The 21,213-nt window shown below is 40.1% G+C and overlaps 1 pseudogene; it reads left to right on the top strand.

Moving 5' to 3' along the window:
- The first annotated feature begins 11,062 nt into the window (after window positions 1-11,062).
- Window positions 11,063-20,689, top strand: LOC124641400 (annotated as a pseudogene).
- The last annotated feature ends 524 nt before the right edge of the window (window positions 20,690-21,213 follow it).

Raw genomic sequence — 21,213 nt, 5'->3', positions numbered from 1 at the left:
ACTTTCGAAAAAATTCCAGCCCCTACAGTTGGGATACGGTTCCAAAGGGGGCTGCGAGGCTGCCGTACACGCTTTGTCGGCCTACCTAAATTGTGGCAAAGGAGAGGTCATCCTGAAGGTTGACATCAAAAATGCTTTCAATTCCGTAAACCGGGACACCCTGTTGGCTGAAGCACAAAAAGAATTTCCCAAAATTTATAGTTTTCTCTATCAGTGTTACAGGCACCCATCAAAATTACTTTATAAGGACAACCTATTAGAATCTGCAGTCGGATGCCAACAAGGTGATCCCCTCGGGCCAGTAATTTTCAGCCTAGCCATTCACCCGATCATTCGAGAGCTAAATTCCAAATTCAACGTTTGGTATCTAGATGATGGGACCCTGGGAGGCGATGTAGAGACCGTATTTCAGGATTTCATTCATTTAAAACATAAATTTCATTCCATTGGTTTAGAACTAAATTGTACAAAATGTGAATTATTTATTACTGACACGACTGACCATCGACTGACAGACAAATGACAATATCCAAATTTCAATCATTAGCACCACAGATTAAAATTATAGATAAACAGTCTCTCCGCCTCCTTGGGGCTCCCATCCTAGACCAATCTTTTTCTACATTTATTTCGGAAAAAATTGATAATTTCATCGATGTTTCGGAACGCCTACAGAAAATATCAATGCATTCGGCCATCACAATTATTCGACACTGCTGTTTTGGTCCTAAATTTACACATTATGTACCTCCGTTCTTCTCATCTCTTTAAACATAGCCACCTTTTAGACCCAATTGATAAAATTATCCGCCATACCCTCAGCTCCATTCTCAATGTGGCCCTGGACGACCGAGTCTGGCAACAAGCCACATTGCCCATCCGAATGGGAGGTCTCGGCGTCCGCAAAATTACCAGTATTAGTTTACCGGCATTCATATCCTCGGTTCACGGCACCGAGAAATTAACCAGGAATATTCTTACTCCAACACTGGCTGATTTCGAGGTGCCGTATTTAGCCGAGGCTATGGATGCATGGAAAATTACTTGCCCGAACGAAAATTTACCCAGCAACCCGTCTTCCCAAAGACAGTGGGATGAGCCGCTCTGCAGAGTAACCCGGAATAGTTTGATAGAAACGGCAATTACTCCTGCTGAGCGAGCGCGCCTACTGGCTGTGGGTAGATGGGAGTCGGGGCTTTGGCTTCAGGCACTACCGTCGTCAAACATTGGCACCATGTTTGACGATACAACTTTCCGCCTCGCTACTTGTTTACGTATAGGAGCACCGTGCTGCTCCCCTCATCGCTGCCACTGTGGTGAGGCTGTCACCAGCCTCGGACACCACGGCCTGTCGTGCAGCCGCAGTGCGGGCCGTATTGCGCGGCATGCAAACATAAATGACATTATACGTCGAGCTCTTGTTGCCGTCGGGGTACCAGCTGTATTAGAACCAAACGGCCTGGCACGCGACGACGGTAAGAGACCAGACGGCATGTCGTTATTCCCTTGGAAGATGGGTAGGCCTTTAGTATGGGACGCAACCTGTGTCGATACTCTTGCGCCATCACACCTTCCAAGTTCTGCGTGCTGTGCTGCTGCTGCCGCTGCGGCTGCGGAGAACCTCAAGCGGCGGAAATATAGTGGCCTTGTCGGAAACTATATTTTCGAACCGTTTGGGGTTGAAACCCTCGGGTCGTGGGGTCCGAATGCCCACATTCTATTTAAAGATCTTTCTAGGCGACTGGTTGACGCTTCTCGTGACCAGAAGGCTGGCTATTACCTCGGACAAAGAATCAGCATGGCGATCCAACGAGGTAATGCTGCCAGCCTCTTGGGCACGCTCCCAGTTGACAGCGATGGGGACGAATTTTTTGACGCTTTTTAGTTGTTTGTTTTACTAGGATAGTTTTTGATTTTTATTGTAAATATGTATTGTAAATATTAGTATTGTAATTAATAAATAAACATCCACGTTTGTATTGTCGAAAAAAAAAAAAAAAAAAATAAGTAATTTAAAAACACATGCTGTCCTGTAATCTTACCGATAGAAACTTAAAATAACTAGCTAGACTTTAAGGTATTTTAAAGTTATTAAAATTACGCATTTTTTTCGCACATTCCAATCAATGAATTTACAACCAAAATAAAAATTACAAAAAAAAAAAAAACTACCAAAAAAGTTTTTAACCCTAACCTGGCAACACCAAAGTTTAACACTTGCAACGGGCTCAGTAAAGTGTACCACATAAATAACTTGTTCACGGCTTATTAGATTTATTTGGCTACCTTCCGTCTTGTGCCGAACACAAATCAGCGGGTTCCGTATCAATGTTCAATTTAAATTACTATTGGGTATCGTATTTGTAAGTTTCGGTAGGCTATTTTGTTTTGTTGTGGTCACCCAAGTAGTAGTTTAAAGTCCCTTTGCGTAAGGTTTATATGAGTATGGGTGGCGCAATATAGGTATCTTCTTCTTCCATATCTTCCTAAAAAAACTATAAGTAACTAAAAAATATAAATGTAGGGAAAACCCCGTAACAATTAATGAGACTTTGCTTAGAATAACGTAAAAAAAATATAGTGACAAAGAAAATAATTAATAGACGAGATATTATATAGAGATATATAGAGATTCACTCTTTAATAGATAGTCAATCCATGTAAAACAGTGGTACTCAGCTCCATCCGATTAGACTGGAAGCCGACCCCAACATTGTTGGGTATAATAGGTTAGGTTAGGTTATACACAATATCGACTGCAAGCAAGCAATACCTCCTATCTGACATTTTTGTTTCAAAAAACCAAAAAACTTGTATCTACCATAAACTACCTTTAGATTCAAAATAAAAACAAAAAACTTTATTAATCAATACTATGCTTAGAAAAAGAAAACTTGGATTTTCAGTATCTCATTATACCTTCCTCGGAATAAGGATTTTATTAAGTTTTATTGTTCCCCTTTAAAATCCACCCGGAGTCCGATAGGAGGTATTGCTTGCTTGCAGTCGATATATTACACTATATAGTATACATTTAGTACTCTCTATAATAAGTAGATCTTTTTTTTTTAACGACCGACGTCAAAAATCATCAAATGACCCCTCCCGCTGTGGGTTAGCAGCGGTGAGGGAGTGTCAGACTCTAACTGACTAAAAACCGTCGTGTTCCGTCATAGGCCTTTTATGTACCAGGGCCGGGGTATCTCCTTCGAACAACCCGCAGCCCCATTATAAGTAGATCTTGAGTTAACTATTATAGTAAAATATTTCAACAAAAATACTCAAAACTGAATCTTAAATTCAGAGAATTTTACCGTCTATCGACTAGCAGCCATTCTCAATATTCGATCTATCTATAATCCTGCTTAGTACAGATAGGAATTTCACATTACTTGTAAGAAGATGATGTCAGAATTCTATCTCTAGTAAGGAAATCAACATTGGCCCGATACTCCTAAGTTAATAATGTTAAAATTGAATAGAAATTGAATCGCAATAGCAGTTTTAACCTAGTGGCCATTCTGCTAATAATATAAGTCCAATCGTATTACAACGACATTCGATTGGTTTGCAATTGGTCTGCTATTTTGGTGTTTTTAGTCTATACGGTAGTTTTCTCTACAATCATATTGCAATGGTAAATCATTTGCAGACAAAATGATTCATTATTGAATGACAGAAAAGGATAAAAACGTTTATTTTAAAGAAAAAATAGCGGAATGCCACATACGCTTCAATCGTAATTGAGTCGGGATTGGATCTCAGTCGGATGTGAATCGTATGTCGCTTAAGTAAAATAGCGGAATCTTGCCTCAGGCAGATAGATATAATATTAGGAATGGGTAAGACGACTAGCCTACAACATGTTTAGTATTACATACTAAATACCACAAGTGATTGATATGTACCCTGTGACGTCACGACGCAACTCAACCCATTTGTACTCCACTAGAAGTAGCGATGGCAAATTCGATTTAGTATAGAGCGTTTCATAGTTCGAGTTAGTAAATTGTCATTTTAAGGATTCTCAGGTAATTATTCATTGTGATGTTCTTCTATCGATGTTGACCAACAACCCGGTTCTGAATAGAAAGACTAGTTTTGGGGTTTCTTAATACTGGCTGTATCTACTTTTGCTGCAAAAGTATCAGGTATCAGGTTCATTATTTGCAAGTTTAACAATATAAACTAGAACACGAAATACATTTTAACATTTCTAAGTTTATTTCCGTGTATTTGCAAACCACACACAATGAAAGCTAAAGGCACCATTGACCCGGTACTAATTCAGATGCACGGTAGTACCCGGGTAATCGCAGCGCCAACATTCTACCAGGAATAATCACTATGCAACGATGCAGTGCAACCATGGACTATGAAATGACGAACAGAGATGCCATCTTCTTCCTCCTGCCCTGTTCCCAATTTTATTTGGGGTCGGCGCAATATGTCATCCTCTTCCATTTTCCCCTGTCACTCGTCATACTGATACTCACTCCCTTCCTATTCATGTCATCTTTCAGGCAATCCATCCATGTTTTCTTCGGTCTTCCTCTTCCTCTCCATCCATCTACATTCATACTTAGCACGTGCTGAGCACACACTTTGTTGCTTCACGAACAGAGAAGCCATAACAAATTGAATCAAAGCCTTTATTTGCGGTTATTTGTGACGCATATAGGACACAAAACAGACAACCAAATGTATGTACAAAAACACAAAATAACATGGTGTAATTGTAAAACAAAAGAACAATGTAGAAGAAATATGCGTCACGAGAACGCGAAATGGTCCTCGCTCAGCATATACAGCGGCCCTGTGCGAAAACGGAAAATGTCATAAGAAAGTGACTCGCCAAAATGCGGGTGTTCAGGGGACAAGGGCATTTACTAGCTATCGTTACACGCTTTTTTGAAACCCGCTCATTTTTTGTACAACCAATAATCCTACTTATCCTACTTATATTATAAATGTGAAAGTTTGTGAGAATGTATGGATGTATGTTTGTTATTCAATCACGTAAAAACGGCTGGACCGATTTGATTGAAATTTGGTATGTAGATAGGTGATACTCTGGATTAACACATAGTCTACTTTTTATCAACACACCACGCGGGCGAAGCCGCTGGCGGAAGCTAGACTTTCATAGATATGTCAAAAAGTGTATTAGTCCACTGGTAACTGACCGTTTTGATCAATCCCACTGTGCGTCAAAATAAAATTTAAAAAATCATTTATTAATTCCTGACGTTCAAAACAAGACTTTTTGAACGTCAGGAATTTAAAAAAGACAGCCCACCCTTCATCACTTCTTATGTATTTTGCTAGGAAGAAGAAGTGGCGCAACAAACTCCCGGCAACACATGTCTGTCTGTAGGTTAGACCGTATTTGACCTAGAAGAAGGCGCCTGACCTACCTGCCTTATGGCATCTCCGCTATCTTTCCTTCCTCCGTGAGCACAACGTTCAGCCCAAGCCGCGGGGCCTGTACTATGTGCTTACCCTTTGTTCACGAACCAATGGCTACAATTTAAAGGTATGCCCTTTCAAATCAAATAACTTTATTTTCAGGCTGCATTGGCCCATAGATAAATACCTTAAAGACTAACGTACATATTTATTATGCCTCGTTGGTCTAGTGGTCGCAAGCGTGGCTGCTGTGCTCGAGGTCTCGGGTTCGATTCCCGGGTCGGGCCGAAATCGCTTTGTGGGTTTTCTTAAACTTTCACAAAGCAGCCCGTAGTCTGGAAGTTGGTGATTGATTCACCCGTGCATCGGAGAGCACGTAAATGTCGGTCCTGCGCCTGATCTCTCTCCGGTCGTGTCGGATTGCCGTCCCATCGGGCTATGAGAGTGAAGGAATAGGGAGTGCACCTGTGTCACCGCAAATGCTCGTGCACTATAATATGTCCTGCGCAGCTGGCTGATCTCCTTAAAATGAGAACAGCCGCCGTGGCCGAAATCGGCCGTGGACGCCATTATTAATATTACAAAATTGTTAGTATATAAAAAAATTTAATCTATGTTAGTAACACTCCACTGTGCACTATGTCACTGAGCGGTCCTGTAGCACTTGTCCGCGGAAGCGACGGAACACCACGTCCTGTGGCCAGAAGTTCTCGTCCAACACGAGGTGAAGGAAACACGTCGGTACTCGCACCACGAATGCCTTGAAGTAAGCGTTATGGGCTTTTTAACCGACTTCGTAAATAGAGGTTTTTTGTGGCTATTGTGCCTTTATGTTTGTACTAAGTTCCTCCCGTGGTTTCACCTGTGTCCTGAAGGAACTATTTCCTGCACATGGACGAATGATATGGCCAAGTTTTATCACAATATATACAGTAGTTTTTACGTGGTAGGTATAGGAAGAAGCATTCATAGATACATACAAATGTTAATAGAATATATTGTTTAGCCAAATAACATTGTTTTGCTTTAGAAGTCGCTGGTAAAAAGAACACAGGACACTCAAGACCGATTTCTGAAACGTTTTCAATCTTGATTTCATAGCAATAAGGTTGAAAACGCTAAATCAAAAAGTCTCAAGAACCGAGACGAGAAAGCAGAGATGGCATTTGTTAAATAAACAAATTCCATACTTTATTAGCTGAAAGCAAGTTGTGTCTCACCGTTATTTCACAATAAAGTGAATTTCGTACGAATACCGGGATAGCATGGACATAGAGTTATTTTATTATATGAATACTTACTGCAAGTATTTTCTCCTATATGCAAGATAATATGGCCATTTTTTTTAATAGAAAGGGAGATGTTTTCATTATTTGATAAGATACATACTTTCAATCAAATTCTAAACTTCCTCACGTTTTAATTTTTGGCTACTTCGTTCATAAAAATAAAAGCTACTTAAATGACTGAAATTTTATCCTAAACCTGACGAATACAAAGCATTGTATTCGTCAGGTTCAGGATAAAATTTCAGTCCAAGTAAGATTTCGGTTTTCTGCTGAACCGCATTAAAATTGGTTCTGACAATCTTACGTATGTACAGTACATACAGGATTAAGGCCGCGTTTCCATTGACGCGGAGCTGGGCGGAGACGGGCGGAGAAGAGCGGTGAAAAGTGGTCAGTGTTTCCACTGAAGCGGAGCTGGGCGGAGAGGGGCGGAGAGGAGCGCAGCTGGGCGGAGAAGAGCGATGAAGATTTTGAATGCACCTAGTGACGTAACGAAGACAACTGACACACTGCACGCGAGTCACGCACCGCCCCGCTCCGCACCGCTCCGTGCCGCCCCGCTGTCCTCCGCTCTGCACCCCAATGCTCGCTGTCCTACGCACTGCACCGCCTCGATGTATGAATATTCGCTCAGCTCTGCTCCACCCCGCTCGTACTGTTTCCATTGAAGCGGAGCGGAGATTTCAAGCATAGTCATTGGTCAATTTGTGCACCGCTAAGCTCCTCTCCGCCCCGCTCCGCGTCAATGGAAACGCGGCCTAACTGAGATACAAAGTAGTTTAAAGAGGTTTTTTTAGTTCTATACCGTACATAATGTTAAGTAGAAATAAATGCAGGTATAAACAGCGAATAAATTAACGAAATATCTAAAATGCCTCCAAAATACTCAATTCAAACAAACATCGCTAAATCCATTTGCAAAATCTAGACTCCAATAGGACGCTACTCCTATTGAACTTCCGTCTTCCACTCTTCGAATGATGAGGTGGTTCAACGGTTCAATCAGTGTTCGGTGCAGCTGCCATAAAATGCAGTCGGCTATCAGTCTGTCAGTGCAAGCAAACTTGCTTACATTCCGAATCGGTAATAGAAACCTACTTGTATTGTTGGGAAACATGTCCTACGAGGGTGCGACGCTGTGCTATAGATTTTTTCTACATGCTTATATTAGCTTCACTTGTATGTATGTGATAAAATCTTGGAATATTAATTGCGCCCTCTTTCCGGTCATCGATTAGGATGAAATTTTGCACACGCTCTGAGTTCTGATGACAATACATGACTAGCTAAGAAACTAACTGCCTCGTTGGTCTAGTTGTCGCAAGTGCGGCTGCTGAGCACGAGGTCTCGGGTTCGATTCCCGAGTCGGGCCGAAATCGCTTTGTGGGTTTTAGAAGACTTTCACAAAGCAGCCCGGAGCCTGGAAGTTGGTGATTGATACACCCGTGCATCGGAGAGCACGTAAATGTCGGTCCTGCGCCTGATCTCTCTCCGGTCGTGTCGGATTGCCGTCCCATCGGGCTATGAGAGTGAAGGAATAGGGAGTGCACCTGTGTCTGCGCAAATGCTTGTTCACTATAATATGTCCTGCGCAGTTGGCTAATCTCCTTACATGAGAACAGCCGCCGTAGCCGATAATCGGCTAGGAGGACATCATCATCAGCTAAGAAACGTCATTACAAATCCAATATGGCGGCCTCCCCAAGATGGCGGACTCGCTGTTTGAAATCCGGTCCATGATATGGGTATCAAATGAAATGGTTTGCTGTAAATCCAAAGAAACCGAAAATCCAAGGACTGAACTTCCACTCTTCGAATGATGAGGTGGTCCAATCAGTGTTCGGTGCAGCTGAGATAAAATGCATTCGGCTATCTGTCAGTCAGTGCAAGCAAACTTGCTTACGTTCCGAATCCGTAATTGAAACCTACTTGTATTGTTGGGAAATATGCCCTACGTGGGTGCGACGCTGTGCTACAGATTTTGTATTTTAGTGGTGATCGGCGCAGGACCGAGGTGAGGAGGTCGTGTCGGATTGCCATCCCGTCGCGCTATGAGAGTGAAGGAATAGGGAGTGTACAGGTGTCTGCGCAAATGCTTTGGTGCACTATTATAATATGACCTGCGCAGCTGGCTGATCTCCTTATATGAGAACAGCAGCCGTAGCCGATAATCGGCTAGGAGGACATCATTTTAGTGGTATATTTTAGTATTTTTTTACTACTCTTGGATATTCTTCCTACTTCTGGATTTATTTATTTTAGACTTTACACGGGTGTATTAATTATTTTCTTTTGGGATTTAAATATCTGTTTCTGTTAAGGTTTCATTAATTTTAATACATTAAAAAAATTAAAACAGATATTCATTTACCGCAACTAAAAACTGCATCATTTATATGCATTTTTACGTTTCTCGTCAAAATATACTACATATTTTTAGCTGGCATTCGTCAAAAGCGTAGCATCCTATATCACCATATAGCTCCCGATGATACGTAGGACACAGGAACTACAGACTACGTTAACGTGACAAGCTACCTCTACAAGGCCAGACAGGCTCAAAGCTATTGTATGTAGCACGGATGGATCCCGAGGGAACGGTCATTGCTTTGAAATTAGGAACTACATAACTTATAGCCGGGTGCTATAGATAGGAATCGAAAAGGATGCTAGCTTTTTTGTCATTTTATTCTAAACTACTCTTGGCAGTCGTTACGGGTAGTCAGAAGCCAGTAAGTCTGACACCAGTCTAACTAAGGGGTAGCGGGTCGCCTGGGTAACTGGGTTGAGAGGGTCAGATAGGGCAGTCGCTCCTTGTAAACCACTGGTACTCAGCTACATACGGTTAGACTGGAAGCCGATTCCAACATAGTTGGGAAAAAAGGGCTCGGAGGATGATGATTTATTCTAAACTAGCGACCCGCCCCGGCTTCGCACGGGATAACAGTATTTTTCCATGTTATTACACATAATATTACAAGGTGTAATATTATTCAATATTATTTATTAAACTAGCTTCTGCCAGCGACTTCGTCCGCGTTAGAGTCGGACTTTGTGCAAAGAGAGGAAGAAATAATAAACACCAGCCCCTCCAATTATCTAAATCTATGCGTACTTACTGCTACTTTAAGTAATAAAATGTAAACTATTAATAATTTGTAATTTGAACGAATATTTAAACACAAAAATAACTAATAGATACCAACCTATTTTATAAAATAACAACAAAAGAAAGTTAAAAATAAATTATTTAAAACCTAAAAGTCGCGCAATAAGGTTGAACGCTCTGAACGTCTGTTCGCATCAATCGCACCAACAGCCAAATATTGTATGAAGCTCGCGCAGCCACCGCGCCGCGAGTCGCGTCGAGCGCGGCGACCGTTGCACAAAAATGATCCTTATAGCGTGCGTGATTCAGTATTCACGCGCGGTGGCTTATTACCGTTTTTCATGTATAACTTTGGTGTTTCTTTACCGATTTAAGTCATTCTTTTTTTAGTTAATAGATAATACTGTTAACTATGTTTAATTAGTGTGAGTGAGTGTTATAAACGAAATAGTAGACAAATATAATCAGAAAGCTCCGAACTGCTAAGCTACCGAGAGTTTTACGTGTTATTGTGAGTCAACCATAAAAGATAGATATATGCTGCCATGGGATATTTTTTACATAATTTTATGAAGAATATTTCCGTCGTACATGGTTTCTGTGTAGCTGTAACCATTAAGGCTGCACACGCGACGGAAGCTTAAAAAATGGAGTAACTTCTCCCGTTTTCCCAACATTTACCTTCACTGCTCTGCTCCTATTGATCGTAGCGTGATGGAAAGTATCCTATAACCTGCCCAGGAGTATGAAGAATATTTGTGCCAAGTTTCATTAAAATCCGTTTAGTAGTTTTTGTTTCCATAACGAACATACAGACAGACAGACAGACAGACAGACAGACAGACAGACAGACAAAAATTTTACTGATTGCATTTTTGGCATCAGTATCGATCACTAATCACCCCCTAATAGTTATTTTGGAAATATATTCAATGTACAGAATTGACCTCTCTACAGATTTATTATAAGTATAGATATTACAAGGTGTAATATTATTCATTTCAAAACAAAGCACTATTTTTTTACTGGTAATAATAAGCACTTTTTAGGCTACCTCTAGGCTAAGCCCCTCTCGGCTCAAAGAGTATTTTTATCAATCATCCTGCATGTATGTAAATATCTACAGATAGGTACATAGTTTTTTGGTGATTGTGTGAGACACACGGTTGCACTGGCCGGCGCATGACGCATTCTATTTTAATTTTAAAACGAAAGTATTTGCGACGCCGGTTCAAGGTTGCAGATTAAGGAAAAATACAAAATAAATATGTATTGTGAAGACGTGTGACGATTGCTCGTAGTGCATATTAATGTCATTTAAGTACTTTCTACAATATGTCTAGTGAAAAAACTGGTGGCGAAAGCGATTCAATTGTTGCAGGTAAGGGATTACTTAATTATTAGGTGTTTAACTAGGCTTGTGACTCAGTAACAGCTGTACAGTCAACTTCAGGTCAGTGGTAACAGTTTGCCTGCCGGGGCTGCGTTTTGTTCGAAAGAGATACCGCGGCCCTGGGGCCCGATTCTCCTAATTTTACTTAAGCGCCATTCGATTGACGTTCGACTCGATTCGACTGAGATCCAATCCCGACTCGATTACGATTGAAGCGTATGTGGCATTCCGCTATTTTTTCTTTGAAATAAACGTTTTTATCCTTTTCTGTCATTCAATAATGAATCATTTTGTCTGCAAATGATTTACGATTGCAAAATGATTGTACAGCAAACTACCGTATAGACTAAAATCATCAAAATAGCAGACCAATCGCACACCAATCAAATGTCAATCGAATACGATTGGTCTTTTATTAGCAGCAGAATGCCCGATATGGTTAAAACTGCTATTACGATCATATTGCGATTCGATTTCTATTCGATTTTGACATTATTAACTTAGGAGAATCGGGGCCCTGGTACATAAAAGGCCTATGATGGAACACGACGGTTTTTAGTCAGTAAGAGTCTGACACTCCCTCGCCGCTGCTAACCCACAGCGGGAGGGGTCATTTGATGATTTTTGACGTCGTTAAAAAAAAAGTGGTAACAGTTTTATAGGAAAATGGTACTTATTACTATTAAGTTAAGGAGCATGTCAGTTACCACTGATGTGCGGTCTACCGTACGTTTCGATAGGTAAAAGAGAATCGAGAGATAAGGTTATCCGTGAATGGTGTGATGTTTTGTGATGTTGTGTCTGTTTTTGTTCGTCTGTGAAATCGCATCGCTGGATAATTTTATTTTTTACAATACTAGCTTTTGCCCGCGACTTCGTTCGCATGGAATAGTGACTTTCGGCAAATTTTTGGTTTCACCAAAAGATGGCGCTATATGTTCGGAATTTTTATTTTTACATTTTTTTGTAATAAAAACTATCCCATGTCCTTTCTCAAGTTCCAAACTATGTCTGTGCCTTTCACACAAATCGGTTCAGTAGTTTAGGGGTGAAGAAAAGACAGACAGACAGAGTTACTTTCACATTTTAATATTAGTTAGGGCTTCACATGGGTGACAGACTTGTCATTATGAGTTCTTCCGTGTTACGGAAGGCATCTTAAAGTGATGGGTCCTGGCCGTTTACAGGTAGTTAGTAGTTTGTCTGACAGTCTTACCAGGCCAGGGGGTATCGGTTTGCACACATAATTGTCAAAAAATTAAACAGATAATAAAAGTAAGAGGTATATTCCGAAATGCACCTACATTCATGTCGATTTTGATGATGCGGGATTCTTAAAAAACCTACTCAGCAGAGCCTTTTGGGTACATTACCGAGTGACAGCGATGAGGAGCAATTGTTTGATAACGTTTATTAGTTTTTAGCTGTTTATATACAGGAATGACTTTTATTCATCATCATCATCGTCCTGCTGCCCTTATCCCAATTTTATTTGCGGTCGGCGCAGCAAGTTTTCTCCTTCCATACTCTTCTATCTGCCGTCATCTCACAAGTAATATTCAACAGAACAAGTAACAGAAATGAATTTTATTAAGTGCAAAAACTTTGTCAACTTATAGTTAAATAAGTTTTATAGATACGTGTATTTTTAATTTGTTTTGTACTAATACAAAACAGAATAGTTATTGATAGCGATTTATGTTTATTTGTTGATTTTTAAATAGCACTAAATGTGGGTATTTATTATACATATACTTAGAGGGAAAAAAAATCAGCAGAGAAAAGTCAAAACACGTTGGTGTATTTAGATTCTTCATTTGTAAAAAAAATGATTGGTTGCATGCAATTATACGTTAGCACTTTAAGGTCTACTAAACTCTCGATGTTGACTTTCATCAGCTCACAGCTTGGAAGATGTGGAAGCGGGCAGGGCTCTGCTATCAGCTGCCGACAGTGGTGATCCAGATTCAGCTACGCAAGTATACGTGTATGTACAACTGCACATATAATGATGATGATAAAGCCCTCCTAGCCTATTATCGGCTACGGCGGCTGTTCTCTTGCAAGGAGATTAGCCAACTGCGGAGGACATATTATAGTGCACAGTATTTGCGCAGATACAGGTGCACTCTCTATTCCTTCACTCTCATAGCCCGATAGGGCGGTAATTCAACACTACCGGAGAGAAATCAGTCAATATATATACATTACATATATATGTATATCCATATAACCATGTAGTATCAACCAATGACATTATGGTCACGTTTGCCCCAAAATCGTTTGAAAATCAATTAGTAACTGCCTTTTAGGATGCATCTACACGGTGCAAGTGGCTCGCGCATGTTGAGGCACATGCGCAGGTTGCTTTTAAAAAAGTGCGGGTCTAGCGACTCGCGCATGTACCAAAGTAAAATACCCACCCGCGTGCTCTTGTCACTTGTCACTTGCGCATGTTAACTTGCTCCAGCTAAATGCACCGTGTAGTTGCCGACCTTACAGAAGATGACTAGACGACTTGTAGATGGTCGTCTCTTCCAAAACTTGCTGGTATCGGTTGCTTAGACGTTTTTGCTTATATTCTGTAACATAACGATTTTAGGGAACAACGATCTGGTCAAATATTATACAAATCAACTCGGGAGGCATATAATGAGTCGGAGAAGTCTTCGAGTGACGAAGAAACGTCGCTAGCGGTCCCTACATACACCCAGCCGATCACGCGTTTGAACTCTTTGCTGCTCAACGCTACCAAAAGTGGGGATCTACAGGACATTGAAAGGTACAGTTTCAGGGGTTTTGGCGTTATCTGGTAGTGTTATTTTGTACATTAAGTGCTATGCCATGCTGATATTGACAACAAAATCCTTTACACGAGGCTGTAAATAAATATATGTTTAAATAATAATTAATATTCATGGAACTTTTAGAGTACCCCGCACTCTGCAAAATTTTAGTGGGCCGATAGTAGTTTGGTTCATAAATAAATATGGAAAAGAACGGTTGTAAGCACATAACAAAGATCAGGTATTTGGCCGGTGTCAAACCGACTAAAAGTAGAATTGTATCTCAATTTTCTCAAAAAAACTTTACCAACCATCGGGCCAACTGTCGGTCGACTGTCCAGTCTGTGGTATGCGGGTATTTACTCTTTAGGCTACTTTACCTTACACTGCCAAAACATGCCAAAATTATGTTTCAGGTTAATCAAAGCTGGAGCTAACCCAAACGCGACGTGTTGTATCCACGGAGTATCAGTTTGTCACCTGGCAGCCTTGAGGACTGACGAAGCTCTCTCCATTCTCCTCAAGGCTGGAGCAAAGAAGTACAGGCTGGACAAGAATAAACGGACTCCGCTGCACTTCGCTGCTTGGGCAGGAAATGACAGGCAGATTGCACTCTTACTTGATACATCTAATGGTACATAAGTCTTTGTACTTTCAAGCGATTTTTTCCCAAGCCTGACAAATCCCATTGCTGGGCAACTCCCCATTTTGTCACCACATCTCTCGATCTTCCGAGAGTTCCCATCAACCACGGCTGTAGGCGTTCAGGTCATCCCACCTCCATAGTCCATTTACAAAAACAATGTTTAGGTTTGCATCTTAGCGGCGCTTGTAAAATTGCCCAAAACCAAGTTTCTTCATACCCTCGAAAGCCGTTCAAATGATATAATTATGTGTGACATAAGATCATGAGAGAGGCTTAATGCCTCGGAGATCTGTTCCGTCACGAATGATACAGGAAAACAGACGTAAATAAAAATTCAAATATTAAAGATTTTTAGAACATACTGGTTCCAGGAGACAATGGAAATAGACAGGAGGAAATTGAGGATCTTCGTCAAAATTTAAAGGAATTCGTGAATGAGAAGCAGATGCTTTTCAAGAGCGACTGCTTAGATCCTCAGTGGATGGACAACAGGATATATCACAACTGCAGAGAGTTTGCAGATGACGTAAGTTAACACAGGTCTCATTATCGTTTCAAAAATTCCTTTCATTCTCATTTAAATGAGCTTGATGGGAGCAGTATTCTCGAACAGTAGAAGCGATAAATAACACTTCTACTGGTTCTTCGTTTTTCTTATTCTCTTAAGTAGAGTCATCACAAATTATTTGTGGTTCAGGCCGACGCTTGAGTCACTGGGCAAAAGTAATAAGTATCAAAGGTTTGTACCACACATGTGCAAACTTTTGCTAAGTAATTGCATCAGGTTTTATCTAAATATTTAAATAAAATAGAGATGGTATTCTCCTAAAAAACACTGGTACTCAGCCGAATCCGGTTAGCCTGGAAGCCGACCCCAACAGCGGGCTCGGGAGATGATGATTCTCGTGTCGCCGATTATAGGCCGTGGTGGCCTAGTGGGTAAAGCACCAACCTCTCGGTTCGATTAAAGGTTCAGGCAAGTACCAAAGTAACTTTTCGAAGTTTTTATGTACTTTCTAAGTTTATCTTGGACACCAATGGCAGATAAAAAGGTGAAGGAAAACATCTTGAGGAAAGCTGGACTATAAAGTCTAAAATTAACAACATGCATTGAGCAAGCGTTGTGATTGACGCTCAATCTTTCTCCGTGTGAGAGGAGGTCTGTGGCCAGCAGTGGGACGATAAAAAGGCTGTAACGTATTCTCTTGTCAGCTGCCTGAGCTGTATGGCGACTGGACGGCGCTGCACGCGGCGAGCGCGAGCGCACAACCCCGCTGCGTGCGCAAGCTGCTCGCAGCCGGCGCTGACGCGAGCGCGCGCGACATCAGCGGCAGAACTCCCTTCGACGTAGCCGGAGCAGCCATCTATTACAATCAGCACGTTGACGTTCATAAGTATGTCCTTCTTACTATTAGGGTTAGCTCTTTTTGAGAAACCTTTTTTCCGTGTAAGCGATACAGAGTAATAAAAATACCTACTGAGTAAAGTATTACTTTGGTGCAGGTGGTCTTTAACGTAATGCCCTAATAAATAAGCTAAACTAAACAAAAATCATTCTGTAACCTCCTGCAAAAATCACATTCTAAGCGGCAGCGGTGACCCGTTTCATATTTTTTGGTGTTACTTACTGTACGCAGCAACAGTGGCACCAAAAAATGTCAATGGTTTCTGAAAGGTTCGCTAATGAGTTACCGTCCTGGTTAAGTCCTGCTCAATAAACTCTCACTACAGAAAAACTGTCCATACACTTTACTTTAACATACATAGTAATAAACGTAACTGGATTGTAGTTTTACAGAAGTAATCAAAATACTTATTAGAGAAGATCGTGAGAATTTAAGAACTGAGAAAAAGAAGAAGATCGGAACTCCTCTCCACAGAGCAGTGGAATTGGGCAGTTTGGAAGCTGTGACAATACTCATAGATGCCAAAGTACCTTTAGACGCAGGCGATTACCAAGGCGAAACTGCTTTGCACTTGTGTGTTGAAAAAAAGCTCAAGGAACATTTGCAGGTAATCATGATAGAAAGAGAACATAACGCCTTTTAATTGTCTACATTTTGATAGATGTTTGTGCCTATCAAACGGATATAAAAACTATCAAACGGATTTTACAAAACTTAGCAGTATTATATTGAAAACCGCTGGCAGAAGCTGGTTTTATATAAGTTCATATTACTCAGACTTTTAAACACAAAGACTGTCTTCATAATGCAGCTAAACCCCATCATGAATGAGAAGCCCTTTTGATACTTAATTACATAAATGACACTCGTATACTAATTGATCAAAATAAAAATTTAAATGCTTTGTCATGTTCAAGATTTTAGCATCTCACAAAGTAGCAGGTAAGGATGAACCAAGACCGATAGATGTTAGAGACAGCCGTGACCGAACAGTTCTTCATAAAGCTGTATCTTGCTGGTATCTTGGGAACCCGGTGTGAGCATTCTAATAGAAAACGGAGCTGATATCACTGCACAGGTATGTAACTTATAAAAGGACGATGGACGTTTTTGTACCCTGTCCAACAGTGTTGATTATGGTACCATTGCGTAGGTCTTGGCAAGGCAAAAAGGTTCACTATGACGACTAGTCCCAAATCCTTGTCCCTTTCGCGTAACATCGACGAATAGCATGTGGAAGGTACAAAAATCGTCAACGTAGATGCAGTTCTTGAATCCAACTGTATAGAATAAAAACTGGTAAAGTAAATAAAAAGCAAGAATTTGGCCTTCTTAGAATATTTGCCTGCCGACTGCTTTAAAGAAAGTCGGTGAAAGAAAACCTTTGCAGTTCACACAGAACTATGTTTTGTATTTGATAAAATAAAAAGATAATAATAGAAAGTATAGAAAATGTCTTTATTCAGAAATAGGACCCACGTTTGAAAACCAAAGTATGGTATCAAGTAGACCCAGGGAAGTGCTTCGTTGCATATGTTTTATGACTTGACTGTTTCAGGATTTCAATCAAGAAACGGCAATACATTTTGCAGCCGCGATTGGCAACGTGAATATTCTGAATCAACTCCTAAATACAGAGAAACATAAGATTGTCATCGACATGACTAACGACAAAGGAGAAACCGCTTTGTTCAAAGCAGTGTCGAACGGTCATCTTGAATGTGTAAAGTGTCTTCTTGAGAAAGGAGCAAATATTATGAAAACGTTCTCAAATAAGATGAATCTGTTTCATATAGCCGCCGAAAAAGGGTACCTGGAAGTACTCACAGCCTTATTAGATCACGATTATTCCATTGCTAGAACAATGATTAACGAACTGACAGAAGACGATGATAAAGGCTACAGTCCTATTCATTTTGCCGTGCAAAATAATCATCCGGAATGCGCCAGTATACTTTTTTCCAGAAATGATTATCGACATCTTAGAACTTCTTGCGGTATAAATAAAGGCTCGATGCCTTTACACATAGCTGCAATTTACAACAATGTGGAAACAGCAAAAATTATCTCTTTTAAAAGTGAATTTACCGATCAAATAACAAATGATATGGAATGGACTCCACTGCATGCAGCCTGTCACTATGGCAGTAGAGATATGATCAAGCATCTTCTTGAAGGCGGGGCGGACTTATCTCGAAGAACAGATGGTCCAAACGAATGCAGAATCACAGCTTTTGATATGCTTATGAACAACTTGCCAAAGCCCACAGAATTCATGGAAAATATCTTCGATTCGTATATTTCGACAAACGATTTAAATCTTCAAGACCCAAATTGTGAAGTCACAGTTAATTTTCAGTTATTTTTACCTAAACTTGATGAAAATGATCAGATTAAAGTTATAGATGCACTGCTTAAGACAGGAGATCGGTATGGTCAGAGTCGGCTGCTGCTTCACCCATTACTAGAAAGTTTCCTGTACTTAAAGTGGAAAGCCCTCTTGCCATTTTTCTATACAGTGATATGTTTCTACGCTTTCTTCGTCTTATCGTTAACTTTATTTGTTCTTTCTGTATTTTTTTATAAAGACATAAAGGACACTGCTCCGCTTGTTCTCAATTCTACTCTATGGGTGGTGGTATTATACATCACGATATTTTTGACAGTGTGTCAGGTTAGTAAACTTTTCATTATCATCGTGAGGTTATCACAAGGCTCGTTTTGATCTATGTTTGATGTATGTTTTGATATTGTTTGTTAATTTTTATAGTTCGGCCATTCAGAGAATGCGTTCCTGACACGTCGCGATTGAACTGACGACGTAACTACATTCATTGATTATTGATATAATAATGTTGTTTTAATGCTCCTCAATTGTTAAAACGGTAAACAACCAGCAAAAATATTTTTATCGTAACTGCAACGCCATTGCAAAGTTACGTCGTCAGTTCAATCGCGACGTGTCAGGAACGCATTCTCTGAATGGCCTAACTATAAGTGGCTTTGTGTACGTTTCTGAGGTATTAATATTTAAAAGTAGAATGACTAGTACCTTATTCCAATCAACATTAACAAACGTCACAACTATTTGTATATTTGACCATCTCGGATTTACTATTAATGCCGTCATGTATGTTCCAGGAAGTTCTATACTTGAACCTGAGCAATGGATATTTTCGTCAGTTAGAGACTTGGGTAAAATTCAGCTCAGTTTGCCTGGCTGCCATATTGCCTTTCACATTAATTTATATATTTTTAATGTACATATAACAATTTTTTAGCAACATTAGTCTATTATGTTCAATAAATGTTTGTCTGTTGTTCGGATTCTCTCTCAGTTTTATGATACAGTTTCACTCTCAGCCGCCCTTCGAGTCGCCATGGGCAGCCCTCGTGAAGACCATAGTGATGATGACCTCAGAGTTCGACTATGGAGACTTAGTTGAAGAAAGTGATCCTGCAGTGTTCGTGAAATCCATACTCGTAGTGCGCGTCTTATTTCTTATGTTTGTCATATTTGCAGCTATTGTTCTCATGAATCTAATGGTAGGAGTAGCCGTAAATGATCTTTATAATTTAGAAGTCATAGGCAACGTCAGACGACTGGCTAAACAAGTAGAATTAATAGGAATTCTAGAAAACCTTTACAACGGCAGTCGTTTTAGGGGTATTCTACCTTATTGGCTGGAAAATGTGTTACGAGGTAAGAAATGTCAAAAAATGTTTGTTATCCGTCCCAACGATCCAAAATCTAGAAATTACAAAATGTTACCATCACATGTAAGAGAGGCTCTTTTTGAGAAAGCGCAATGTCGGTATAAGCAAACGGATGACGAAGTAGGATCACTAAATTATAGAGAGAAGCTAGATGAAATACATAATGAGATGGCTACGGTTAAAACCATGATGTTGCAAAATAAGTCACAAGCTGATATAGATTGTAAAGAAATAACGAATAAAATAGTTAAGATTGAATCGTCAATAAGTCAAATGAATTCTTCAATAAACGAACTTAATAAAATGTTAGCACGATTCACACGCGACACTAAGGACTCTCATAGACGGCGGCTACGGTGAGCAGATTTCATTCGGTCGCTGCAAGTGCGGTGGGCGGTTGCAGTCGGTAGCTTGCATTCAAAACGAAGAACGAAAAACGAATTCAACGCATAAATGTGATGAACCGCGCGGTTGTGAATTGCACTGCATTTTATTTTAACCGGAAGAATCTATTGAGAGTCGCACACTGAGACTTTTTAGTCGTCCGATATTATTGATAAGTACATGAAAAGAAAATATTTTTTTGTTTGTTTAATTTTGCTCACTAAAATAAAAATGATTTTTTGTTTGTTTGTACCTAAAGACCCCACTGTTTTGCCGAAGCTGGGAAACTTTTCATGAAAATATATAGGGGGAATCGGAGAAAACCGTATTAAGTCATAAGTAATATTATAACGTAATGCCTCAAGAAATAAGTTCACATTATTATAGTCTTGTAGCACACTAAATACTCTGCTAAGAATCGGTGTGATTTACTCTTAGACTGGTACTAACAACCAGTGAAACTTGGCCTTCGTTACATCGTATACAGACTCTTTTACCTTAACTTTTTTAGGGTTCTGAGGGTAAAATGGGACCCTATTGTTTTCGCTCCTCTGTCCGTCCGTCCGTCCGTCCGTCTGTCACTAGGCTGTATCTCATCAACCGTAATAGTTAGAGAGTTGAAATTTTCACAGATGATGTATTTTTATTGCCGATGAAAACTAGAATTAAATAAATATTTTGGGGGGCTCCCATACAACAAACGTGATTTTTTGTCCGTTTTATAAATAATGGTACCTACCTACGGAACCCTCCGTGCGCGAGTCCGACTCGCACTTGGCCGGTTTTTTATTTTACTCATGAGAGGCGGGTGGCAGGTCTTGTTACATTAGCCAGGAGTACGCAACCAGAATAATGATAAATCACAGAAAAATATGGCCTATTTTGATACGGAGCGTTGATTGGCTCTTGTTGTTTTGTACGTTTATTTACAGGGTATATGTGTACTGTAAGCTAAGTTAGTAAATTAAGATTTTTTTCTACAGTTATGCCATATCGATTTATATTGAAAATAAAGAGATTTTAAATATGTTGCCTACTGTCTAGTTTTATTTATTTTATAGAAGTTTCGGCTTT

This window comes from Helicoverpa zea, chromosome 22 (genome assembly GCF_022581195.2).
Source record: "Helicoverpa zea isolate HzStark_Cry1AcR chromosome 22, ilHelZeax1.1, whole genome shotgun sequence".
Classification (NCBI taxonomy): Eukaryota; Metazoa; Arthropoda; class Insecta; order Lepidoptera; family Noctuidae; genus Helicoverpa; species Helicoverpa zea.
This window is presented reverse-complemented; position numbering and strand designations above follow the sequence as displayed.